Consider the following 12634-nt stretch of genomic DNA (forward strand, 5'->3'; position numbering starts at 1 on the left):
TGTCCCTTCCTTTCTTCATAAGGGACTCCTTTAATCTTAATTCCCCCTTAAGAGGATCCATCTCTAGGTATTCATGTACATTATAAGGTACTTGGGGTTAGAATTTTAACACAGAAACTTTGGAGGACACAACTGAATTCATAACATTCTCCAGGCATATTCACACAGTCTAGTGAGCATCCCCTTCTGGCTGCTATGGTGACAGAGAAGTCTGTGTGGAAACAATACTCATAGTAAACCCTAATGACCTGCGTGTTAGGTACTGTGGTCCCACTGTTAACTGGCTCTGACATTGACCTAGACAGTTATTTTTTTTGAGGCATGATTTCCATATTTATGAAACATTAACTGTTAGAATGCCATCATTAATTATTCATGTAATTATTAATGAATAGGTACCTCTGAAAATTACATGAAGATATTTGGTGAAATGATATGTACTGCTTCAATTAAAAAAGATTTTTGAAGATATTTTAAATGTCATATATTTGAAAGACAGAAATGGATGCACATATAGAGAGAAGGAGAGTTCTTCCATGTACCAACTCACCCCGCTAATACTCACAATAGGACTTGGGGGCCTAAACCAAGAGTGGGGAACTCATTGTGCATCTCACACGTGAGTGGCAGAGATCCATGTACTTGAGCCATCATGGGATGTATCACAGGGTTTGCATTAAGAAACTGTATCAGAAACAGAGTCAGGACTCGAAATGAAACACTGCGATCCAGGATGAAGCATTCCAAGTAGCAATAACTGCTATTTCAAATGCCTAGTTCAATGCATAGTTTGAAAATTTCATTTTTGTATGTGCTTGACAACTTTATAGAAAAAGAGTAAGAGATAAAAAGATCTTCCACCCTGGTTCAGTCCTCAAATAGCCACAATGCCTAGGGCTATTCCAGGTCAAGGCCAGGAATCTGGAATTCCATTTGGAACTTCAAAGTGGATGGAAGGGTTGCAAGTGCTTTGGTCATCTTCCTCTGCCTTCCTAGACACGTTAACAGGGAGATAGATCAGAAGTGGCATATTCGGAACTCAAATGGAAGATCTGCTAAGGGTTGCTAGCATTGTAAGCAGCAATTTGAAATGCTGCACCTCCATGGCAGCCCCAAAGTATAGTATTTTGATAGTTAATGTTTTGAATGGTAACTTATTTGTGTTAAGAGATGATGCTGTGTTTGGTGACAGACTCTGTGGAATCTGGTAAATTAGACTTTGAATTCCATCCACTCACATTCTGCCCTAATGTGCTTTGTGGTATGATTTTATAAAAGGTAATTTATAATGAACCAAAACTTAGTGGCTCACAGTCTGGAGGCTGGGAAGTCCAGGATGGAGGTGTTTGCAACAGCCAAGAGTCTTTTTGTGTTGTCTTCTCCTCTTACAGTAAACCCACTCTTGCAATCCTGGTGCTGGTTCATTCCTTGCACCCTCATGGCCTCGTCATCCCTCTTTACTCTGCACCTTCCAGCATTTCTGCATTAGCACTAGTATGTTTCCAATACAATCTTTTTGAGGTGACACATTCGAACCAGAGCACTTGTTTTTTCGGGGGGGGGGGGTCACCATTTAATTTTGAATGATTCAATTTCTCTTTATGGGAAGCCTTGAAAACAGTGTGTCATCATTAATAGCATCATCATTTACTTCTGGGTCTAAACTCTCTCTTGCCTCTTTACATACCGTCTTGGTTTCCAAATGGAGTTTAACTTTACTCTTGATTTGAATTTTCTGAATAATCTGTGTGATAATATTTTGTGCTAAAAGCAGTGCATTTTTTCAATAGATCTTTTTGTTTCTTCCTTCTTCCCCTAAGCAGCTTTCAATGTGCATAGTGCTCTATACCTTTGTAAATATGGAAAAAAGAACCATGTGTTTTACTTTGCAGATCTCTCCTCTCCTCTCCATTAGAGCAGTTCCATGACAAACAACATATATGGGTCTCAACCATAGATGTATTAGAAATTGCAGTGTTCATTGATTGTCTTCATTTTATCATTTCATTCAAGCATTCTCATCTTGAATTCGGAATAAGTTGCTGGAACTGAGGGTAAAAACGGGACTCACAAACGTTTCAGTACTGAATGAAAAGTTAAACAGTGTGTTGGCAGGAGAGCAGCCAAAACACAAAGGCCGTTTTATCAATGACACACAACAAGTGCCAAGGACGCCATAGAGAAAAATGGTGGTGAATAGTGTGAAACACTGACAGGGTGCTCCAGGTGAGAGAGGCACTGAGTAAAATTAGGAATCCAATATCTGTGAAGTAAAAGGGGGGATTGGAACATTGCATAAGGTCAAGTGCTTTGGGAAACTCCCCTTTCCACTCATGCGGTTGGTTCCCAGACATGTTTTCATGATCTCAGATCTACTGGTATCCAGCTCTAGGCATTATTTGTCCGGTTAAGTGACAGGATTTTGACAGTATCAATAAAATACTTATCTGTCTTGTGAAAAGATTAACACATAAAACTTTTTTTCAATATTTTTCTAGTCAGACAACAGCTCCATGAGGGCAGGGAAATAGTAGATTTCATGGTGCCTAGCCCCTAGTCATCTTGCAAGAAGATTTGAGAGTGAGCAGACAGATGTGATAGGCGTGTGTGTATGGACCTCTCTGGTCCATGATCAGTGAGCCTTGTTAAGGGAAGGCTGCTTCTGCCATTCTTCGCCACACACTTTGAACAACCTGCCCTAAGCTGTCAGCCCAGGGTTTTCATTTCTTGTCATTGCTACATCAAAATGCCCATCTTGAAGATGTTACTTTTATCGAATATTGTTACTTACGTATAATATGTTGGAGATTTGTGTTTCAAAAAGGATAATGTATTTAGCAAATGTGATAGCTACAGAAGGTTTTAAGTGGGACTGGATGCAGCAATTAATGCTAATGAGTCTGTTGTTAGCATGTAATATTCTTGGTGTTATCATCACGCATCATGGAATGTTGAGCCTCAGTTTGTTCAACAGATGCTGATGTTAACGGCCACATTGTCTTCTCGTGGATAAGTTAGCTTTAGTTAAATGTACCATTAAAAACAACCATTTAGAATGGTAATGAAATGCATGGCTTTAACCAGCAGGAATTTTTTAACCTCTGCTTTATTACTTCTTAATTTCAAAAGGAGCTCTTTGTGTATGGATGGTGCATGAAATGCGGAAAGCTGATATAATTTCTGTTCTTGATAACCCTGAAACTGCAGGCCTAAAGTCTAACACTAACCACACTGAGAGTCATTCTCCTTCATTCTCATCTCTCATTTCTTAATATTCATATGGGAATTGAAATGGAATTGGGTAATTAGGGTCCTTGGTAGTTCAACTAGTTGGTATGCAAGTGTCTTGTCTTTCTGGAAGTATCATTATTCAAATTAGGGCTAACAAGATACTGCTATTCAGAAATAAGGATTTTATCCATCCAGAATAAGAATAAAGCTGAGTTAGACTCTCTCACTGAAAAAAGGAGATTGTAAGACAAAGAACTAATGGATGCTTAGTGAGAGCTCTGTGTCTTTCCAGATTATGTCAGTACTTGTACCCTGAGTCAGTTATTGGGTTCCACTCATAACCTCTAAAACACACATTGAAGACCTGCACTGAGTTTCTGACTCTCAGGCCTCAAGCATAGTCAGGGGTCACTGCAGGCATCTGGCAAGTGCACCAGTGTATGGAAGTTCTCTCTGTTTGTCTGTATTTCCCAAATAATGATAATAATATGATAAATGCATAAGGAAAATACTTAGTGGCATAATTAGGTTGTCTAGGATCCAGAATATAATGAAAGGATAGAGAGGTATGTTCATGGACAAAAAATTTAGTCAAAATGTGACCACTTGTGACTACAATAGCTGAAGTTTGTGCTGCAACAGTTTTCCCAGTGCAACCACCTGGCGGCTCCTGATGGCACTTAACTTGGAATTGCTTGGTACCATAATTACTCTTAATCTAACCAGCATCTTTTACCCACCCCTGAGCATGATCCAAATCTGGTGTTTTGCTGCCACTAATGGGAACATCTTTGGACAGAAAGAACCTGAAGCAAAGTTTGTTGGGGAATAGGAAACTTTACTGTAAGATCAGCTGATTTCTAATTTTATGTGAGAGGCCATACCAGCTCAAAGTGAACAGGTAGAATGGCACACAAAAAAAATCATGACTAATCAAAGTTCATATTATGTTATAGAATAAGAACTGATATCTTAAACAATGATTGGTTCTGTAAAAGTCGATCGATTTAGAGATGGAGTCCTCTAATGCATGTCCTCAGAATCTCCAGGGCTAACCAAAGATCCTCACTGGTTTGTGATCCCTTGGCTGGGGCATAGCTTTGGCTGCTAAAAAAGTTGCCACAATTGGCTAGTAGGCAATGTAGAGGAAAGAAAAGAAACTAAGAAGGAAGGTGAAGAGAAGGCCTGTTTCTCTTCATGCAATTCTCTTGATAATATTCCAGTTTTGTGGATATATGACAGCCATGTTTTCCATATTTTCATAGCAATGTTTTTTGCATGTGAAGCAAGGATTTATCTGTTCATAGACTTCAGTTTAGAAATTGTCAATAATTATGGTGAGGTTACAATGATTGATAGAATTCCTCCTGTAGTAGATTTTTGATTAAGTTGAACATAACTTATTTTGATGAACATTTGAAAACCTGTACTATCAGCACAGAACCATGTTTTGTCCAAAGAATTATCAGAGTGAAAAAGATATGGCCTTTTCCTTAAGAGGTTAGACTCACAGACTCAACTTTCTAATTCTCATGTGCCATTTCAGATATACCTTTAAAAGATGAACATAAAAGGAGCATAAAATGAAGTCTATTAGAAAAAAATTTTCTCTGAGATACTAAAAATACCAAAACTTCAACGTCATGTTGGTTTTCCAACTGTGAAGTGTGTGTGTGACTCAAGGAAATAAAATCTCAGGTTATCTGGAAAGATATAGAGACTTCAAAGATTTAAAAAGAAAAACAAACATACAGGAAAGATTTGATTAGCCTTGGTCCCTGGATCCTGAGATATAATTTCTACTTATTCAGAAAAAAATTGAACTCATTTCAGTCATTTCCTAAGTATTGTATTTATTTCATGTAGTTGAAAGGCTCAGAGAAAGTAAATCTTCAATCTGCTGGGCTAGGAGCCCAGGAGTCCATTCTGGTCTCCCATGTATGGCAATGGCCCAAACACTTGGGTCTTTATATACTGACCACTGGGGTGCATTAGCAGTAAGATGGATCAGAATGCAGAGTAGAAGGGGACTGTTAACTGGGAACTGAAGCAGGCACCACAATATGAGATGCAGAAATCCCAAGCAGAAGCTTCAAAACACATGACCTAGTTTGCCCGAAGCAATGTTTGCTCTTTTGTTTTTCATCTTGACTCCACTGGACTGCAGTGGAAAATTTATGCTAATAAGATGATGCTTGGTGGGCCCCCAGGGAGTTGATAATGATGAAATCACTAAGAGTAGGGGCTCATCCATGTTAGAAAGATCAACTATGTGATAAAAGGATTGGACCTTTGAATCCCATGATGAATCTGTCCTCTGGCCAGGGGTGAGGGTTTAGGGATTGAGTTCAGCCTTATGACCAATTGATTAAATCAATTGTGTTGCTATAATATGACCCCCAAAGTGTAGTACTTCCCTTAAGCTCTGTAAATCATTTTTCCCCATCATAGAACATGAAGGGGTGGTAGCTCTCAGATTTGTATTCAGATGATAATAAATCAGGGTTGTCTGAGTATCCTAAATGTGCAGCTGGTATCTTAAGTGAGGTTTAGTCTTGACTGAGGAGTGAGACATAAACTTCAGTCTGTGAAATTGTTGTAGAAAGGCATTTTGAAGGTTTCCTTTTTAAAGATTTTTTTTATTATTATAAACAGAGGAAGAGAAAGAAAGATCTTCCATCTGCTGTTTCACTCCCCACATGGTCAAAATAGAGCTGAACTGATCCCAAGCCAGGAGTCAGGAGTTTCTTCCAGGTCTCCCATGTGGGTGCAGGGTCCCAAGGCCTTGGGTCATGCTCTTCTGCTTTCCCAAGCCACAAACAGGGATCTGGATGGGAAGGGAGTTGAATGGAAAGTGAACAGGCATGCATATGGGAATCCACTGGGTTCAAGTTGAGGATTTAGCCACTAAGATCTTGCACTGAGTCCTCATTTTAAGTTTTTAAAGGTGAAATCCAAGTGAGTGAACCCCTCAGGCATCTCTGAACAAGAAGAGAGCAAATACTTTTTTTTTATGTCTGAGATGCTTTTCTCTTTACTGAAGCTGATCATGAGTGTTCACGCCCCATGTCTTCTCTCAACCAGCTCAGGTTGAGATCAGTTCTGTTGGAGGTGTGTCCTACCTACCAGTCACTGCTCATGTGTGATTAACCAATCTCATCTCCTCCAATTGCACATGGCTTGTTTCTCACTTTCTCTTGGTATTGCCCATCTGTCCTAGGCAGTGCTATAAAGATTCTGCAGATTCTAGAAACATTCTTCGAGAAAATAGCTCTCACCAAGAACAGAAAGCAAACTAAATCTTTGTTTCTAAGTAGAAAAAATAAGAGGCTTGAGAAAGTTAGTTCATCCCACTGCTGGCAGATAGGATCTGATTAAACCTAATCTTTAGACACAAACCATATTATAGAGACCATAACAGAAAGATTTGGTCCCTCATGATTTTAGGGTCATATCCCAATGTCTCCCTCAAACTCTCACATGGCAACTTCTTACTGCTTTCTCTATAGCTTTCCAGTGATCATTTATACTTGTTTCCTATGATCCTTTAAGGAAGAATAAGAAAATAGCACTTTCTGAGGCAAGCTTTGTTTAGAAGACAATTCTTGTAAACACTACATTAGTTTCTGCAGTGGAAGGGACCTTGTAAGGAAGCCTTCAAACGATGCTGCAGGGCTTTGTTCAGCCCTTCTCCACGGGATGTTGGTTACCATTGGCTCCATTTCCTATCTTATTCCTGAAAACCACCAAGAAGCAGAGCAGCCAACCATAAGATCACTGATTCAGGTCAACGAAGACACATCTCCTTTTCATGTTTATTTCATTTTGTTTTAAGATCACAGAAGAGCAGAGCATCCATATGTGTAGAATAACAGAAGAGAGGAACAGAATTTAAATACATTTTAAAAGATAAGGAAAAGCTTTTTAATTTTTTTACACACACTGCACTTTTTATTTTCCTTCACAGAGCTAGCATCCAGGGAAAAAATTATCCAATAATCAAAAAATTTTAAAAGCAATAGAAAAAAAATCCAAAACAAAAAATGGCCATGTATTTGTATCATCAAAGGACGATCAATTCATGTCTACAGGGTTGGAAAAGGAACATATTTATATATATTTATATGTATATAACACTGTTAATAAGGAGACTTCTAAACAAGAACAGGACTGATACATCCCTCAGCGGAGCAGTAAGAAGGAAAGGGAGAAACAAGACGGGGGAAGGTAGAGGAGAGTTTTCCATAGCTTCCCATCCCGCCAACCTCCCCACTCCCAGCAAATAGTTAGGGAGCAAAACTTGACCACAATTCACCAGGATGGACTGTTGACATTCTCCAGTGAAAGGAAAAGGCTTAGGAAAGTGTTTGTAAAAGGCTCCTGATAACCTAGCAATGCTGCTGCGTGCTGAGAAGCTAGTAGCTTGCTCTGTCTTCTTCACTTGCAAGAAGCGGATTTTACTGTGCCTGGCTTTACAAAGAGAGAGCTTGTGCAGAAAAGAATGAGAAGATTGTAGCTGTAATAGTGGAGCCAGGAGTACCACTCACAAATAAGTACCTGTGAAATAACTGTGGAGATGGGGAGTGGTCCCCTGGGCAGGTGTTGTGCCACTTCCAGAGGGCTTCCTAAGTGCTCTGAGGGCATCCTACATTATCTATTCAAAGGGATGCTCATGCTGGGAAGATATGAGTCAAAACCTGCTCAGTGGTATCTGGGAGACGTAGAATCCTTCTCTTCTTTTATAAACTAAATGGAAAGACAGCATTAGAAGCTAAACTAAACCTCCTGCATTTCATAGGTTAGTGGACCTTTGTTCGATCCATCCAGAACTCAGCACAAGAAAGTAATTCTTCATTCATTGCCTGAGAAACCATCCTTTCTGCTTAACCCTCTTCTCAGAGTACTTAGCTTTACTCTTTGATTTGCGCCTTCCCAACAACTCTTACTGTCTTCATCTCTGTAGCCTGCTAAAATGTGTCTTTCTTATCTCGTTTTTAGTTTGGCTTTTAAAAACAGCATTGGCTTGTACCTTATGAAAATAAGACTCATTTTTTTTCTCCGTCTATTTACTTGAATTCACAGCCTAGAAGTCACATTTTGAAAGCCTCATCCTTCGAAAACAAAATATATTGTCTTCCTGCTGCTCACAGAGTAGCCTTTCAGCTTGCTTAGGACTGCATGCTTGTGGCCATCACATAACCAGCTACTGCAATGAGGCACGTGGCCTAGGTTAAGCAAAACTGCTGATTTCTTTCTAACATCCAAGCTCCTCACTTGTTGCATGCATAATGTACAATCTGACTAATTTGTTTCCTACACAAGGTTATCATAATGTCGAAAGCGAAGATGCCATACCAAATACTTCAGTGCCCCCCATTGTAATCCGAATGTATTCTTGATCTATATGCTGAGAAGTCTTGATAGAAGAGAATTAACAGAGTCAGTCCTGAGACCCTGTGTTACAGAATTCTGGGATTTTGAGGTGGCGATGGTGGAGTAAGGGTCTGAGAAATGATGACAGAACAGAGTCCGACTGGAAATGATTGGTTGGGCATGATACTAGGGGAATAAATTCTCACTCAGAAGCAGAACGCTAAAATATGCAAAGATTTTAGAGATACCCTCTAAGTTCTTTCTTTCAGTATACAAAATCCTAAAGTCAGAAAGGCTAAATGATTTTCAAATATCACACAGCCTTTTGTGTAGCCACGTCAGGGCTAGTACCAATTCTTCTCATTCAAGTTCTACATACCTCACACCTTACTTTTAGGTTGTCATTAACTTAGGGACAGGAGTGTACTTGCAGTCTAATGTTGATTTCTTTATTAAAGCTCTGGGGGAAAAAATCCATGTTGCTATTAAAGTCATCTCTTTGATGATTCTTTATGGACCAAGTGTACAGATGGAAGAAAAAAGTATCTGTCATTCTGTTAATCTCATCAGGCACTACAAAAAGACTCCATGGGAATATGCCTGAGAGATATAGTCCAAATTCCAAAGAATCTGTTCTTCATTTAAAACATTCTGAAAATATGTGGAGAAATATAGGGCTAACAGATCAAGTAAAAGTTGTTATTTTCCAGGGTGACTGAAAAAGAAATTTCTCAGGGATATAATATACTTCTTAGGTTTCATATTTTCTTAGAGACAAAATGACCAAGATGATTTCCCAATGCTTTTATTGAATGGAAAATCAAAGCTAATATTTTGTTCATATAGGAATGGGTGACTTCCTTGGAGCTATATGAATAAGATGTTTCCGATGGTGAAAAAGAACTAACAAGAAGGTGTCTACGAGTAGATGCCACAGACACAGGAGTCCTTCTGTTTTCTTGCTGTGCTTTGAAGTCAGGTGATAAAGCTGGGGCAAAGCTGGGAGAAACTCCCCTTAGGTTCTGGAGAAGTGGGGGGAGGGTGACCATGGACTCGTGTGGGTTGAACAGGGTGGGAATCTGTTAGTGTTTCCTTGGGGTATGTGCCTTCTGACTGAGGCAAACTCACATTTGGAAATGTAGTCTTCCTTTCCCCATTGGGATCTGTGATATGCTTTGGTTTTCTTTACCTTTATTTGATTTCCCCTCCTTAAGATTCTTACGTATGGCTGAATTTGAGCCCTGCATGAAAAATTAAGTTTACATAGTTTATATTATGTACATAAACTAGTGATTTACATTGATTTACACATGATTGGTGCCTAATTTATTAATCAGCACACAGTATGTAAATGTGCTGAAAAGAAATCAAGATTTTAAAATAAGGTTTCCACAATCTCCATAAACATTTTCCCTGCTGTAAATGTTAAACCTAAACCTAACATTAACACCAGCTTCTTTGCCAAGAGGAACGTGATGTACATTGCTCGGTAAAAACAAATTCTTTCTTGAATTTCAGTTGGTGACATTTGAGCTGCATAGCTACATGCAAATGAGGAGAGTTTACTCTTCTCCTGCTAGTATGCACATAAATGTAAACTCCATTTTGCATTTAGTGAGATGTTTACAGATATTATGCCAACCATGATGGAAAATTTACATCACTAGGGCAAGTACAGCCTTTGGAGGAGAAATATTTTGAATACTTAAGAAAGAAGAGGGCTTCTCAAATTAGTTTTGTGTTTCTTAACTCAGCCTCTTATCTCCCCATTGTCTGGTCTGTTTAACATTTAGTTTCAAAATATTGTTAGTTCATGTAGTTCAGATATGGAATTGAACTTACATTCTTTAAAAAAAATAGCTATTGAAAACCAAGACTAAATTGGGGCCAACAGCTTATGAGTGCATTTTAAGATAAAATGAGGCTATGTTTATTCCCACAGAACACGGTCCATAAGCACATTTCTTTCAAGCAGATTAATACAAAAATGGAAAAGCAGGGCTACATGTCTTTTTGAATGAGGCACAGATTTTTCTAAAAAGAAATCAGTACTCTTTTTCCTTTTTAAGGTTAAAACATCTTCTAAATTTGTCTTATAATACATAATTGTAAATATAGTATTTCTAGAGATAAGTTTTTTTTAAAAGTATATACACACACACATATATATATTATTTTTCCACCAGAAAAAAAAAATCAAGGTCTACGGAGAATAAAATGAGAAATTCAAGGAGAAGAGCAAATAGAGTTAATGCAGAGATGAAAACTGTGACTCTGAGGTGTGGAAGAAGGTAACTGCTGTGTAGGAACTAACTCAAATAATCCCATGCTGATAAGGTTAGTGATTGTGTGCAAAGGAGGTACGTCCATTCTGGGAGGAGAAACAGATGTTTGTTTCTGTCCTCCAAGGACAGGAAAAGTCACGAGTCGTTTTACAAGGTCTCTATGGATAGCCCAAGTTATCTGACTTCATTAGTAAAAGAAAATGCTCAAGTCTGACTGGAAAGAGAAGGTAGCGGCCATAGAATGGTCCTTAGACCTCACCTCTTTCTGAGCAAGACCATTCCTCCAACAAGGCAAAACCTCTGCATGAACAGCTTTGTGGGTGGAATAACTATGATTCTTCCATTGTACAACATAGGCTAGTTCTCATTCTTCAGGATTCGTTATTTCTGTGATTGTGAACTAAAATTCCAAGAGTTTTGTTTGAGTAGTGAATTTTTCACCCTGTATGCAAAGGACATTAACTCTATTTGCTGTTCAGATTAGCTAAGGCGTTTCACTGCTCTCAGTGCATGGAGATTGCGGCTTTGATTACCAATGGACAAGACTCCTGCAGCAATTGCCAAGCACTAGATTCCAAGAGGCCTCTACGTGAGACTCGATTTCTTGGTGTCGGTGTTTTTCCTTCAATGTTTTTTTTTCCTGACATTTCTCTAAACTTTGTATTTTAGCATTCTTCCCATGACTTAGAGACATTCTCAAAACCTGTGCAATTTCTGGGGCCAATATTTTCTCTGAAATAGGAGCAAGGTAGACCTTTTAGTTTTGTTCTTTGTACTTTGTTGTTGTTTTTAGTTCGGAGATTCTGCTGGAGATACAGGCAAACACCACATTTTTAATGTTTAATTATGTTTAATATATGCTCATGATACTAAAACCAAGAGAACAAATGGTGCTAATGTGGTAAAGACATTTCTTTCAACAGAGAACCTCTTCCCTTCAGAAAACCAAGCAATGTCCTCATTATTACAGGGTGGAGACAGTGAGAAAGCCGGGCCGATGCAGGTTGAAAGTTGGCCACAAGGATGTTTCCTGAAATTGGTTGTAAATGACATCTGAATTGCCTGTGTTTTTTCTCTTCTTGGAATCTTCAAGGAGCATGCATTCTTCTAAAGTTTCCAGTTAAGGATGTGGCTGCCTATTCAACGCATGGGGGACATTTGCCTTCCAAGATGATAACCTTTTATGCCCGTACTTAGACAACCAAACTGTCAGAGAAATTTCTGATTGTCAGAATAAACCCATGATGCACAGGCCAGTGGCTCTCTTCCCCTCTGAGTTTAGTGACTCTTGAATGAGGTTTTCTGTGCTAGGTCAGCATCTGTTATAAATTTTCTTACCTATCCCCCAAGCTCTCGTTTTTTCCTTCTGTTTTATGACTAAACTGCAATATTATGAAAGAAGGCTCTGGAAAAAACCTAAAACAAATAGATTCCTCTCAAAGAGATGAAAAACACTGCTTAGAATTATTTTCTTCCTTTCCGTCCCTCCTTTCTTCCCTTCTTCCGACTTTCCCCCAGCTATAAGCTTTCTGTTTTGTATCACAAGACAGTTCTTCTCAAGGTTCGGAGGCTTGATTAGTGAATGTAATTTGGCTCTGTGGGGGTTACACTTGTTGATGAGCTCAGTAAGAATCCTGTGTCTTTGCATCAGCTGAACCACTAAGTGAGACCAATGGTTGGCTCCTTGATAAACACATCCACTTCCAGAGAGCCGGCAAAACTTTCCTAAGAAAATCATAGTGATA

Source organism: Ochotona princeps, chromosome 3 (genome assembly GCF_030435755.1).
Source record: "Ochotona princeps isolate mOchPri1 chromosome 3, mOchPri1.hap1, whole genome shotgun sequence".
Lineage (NCBI taxonomy): Eukaryota > Metazoa > Chordata > Mammalia > Lagomorpha > Ochotonidae > Ochotona > Ochotona princeps.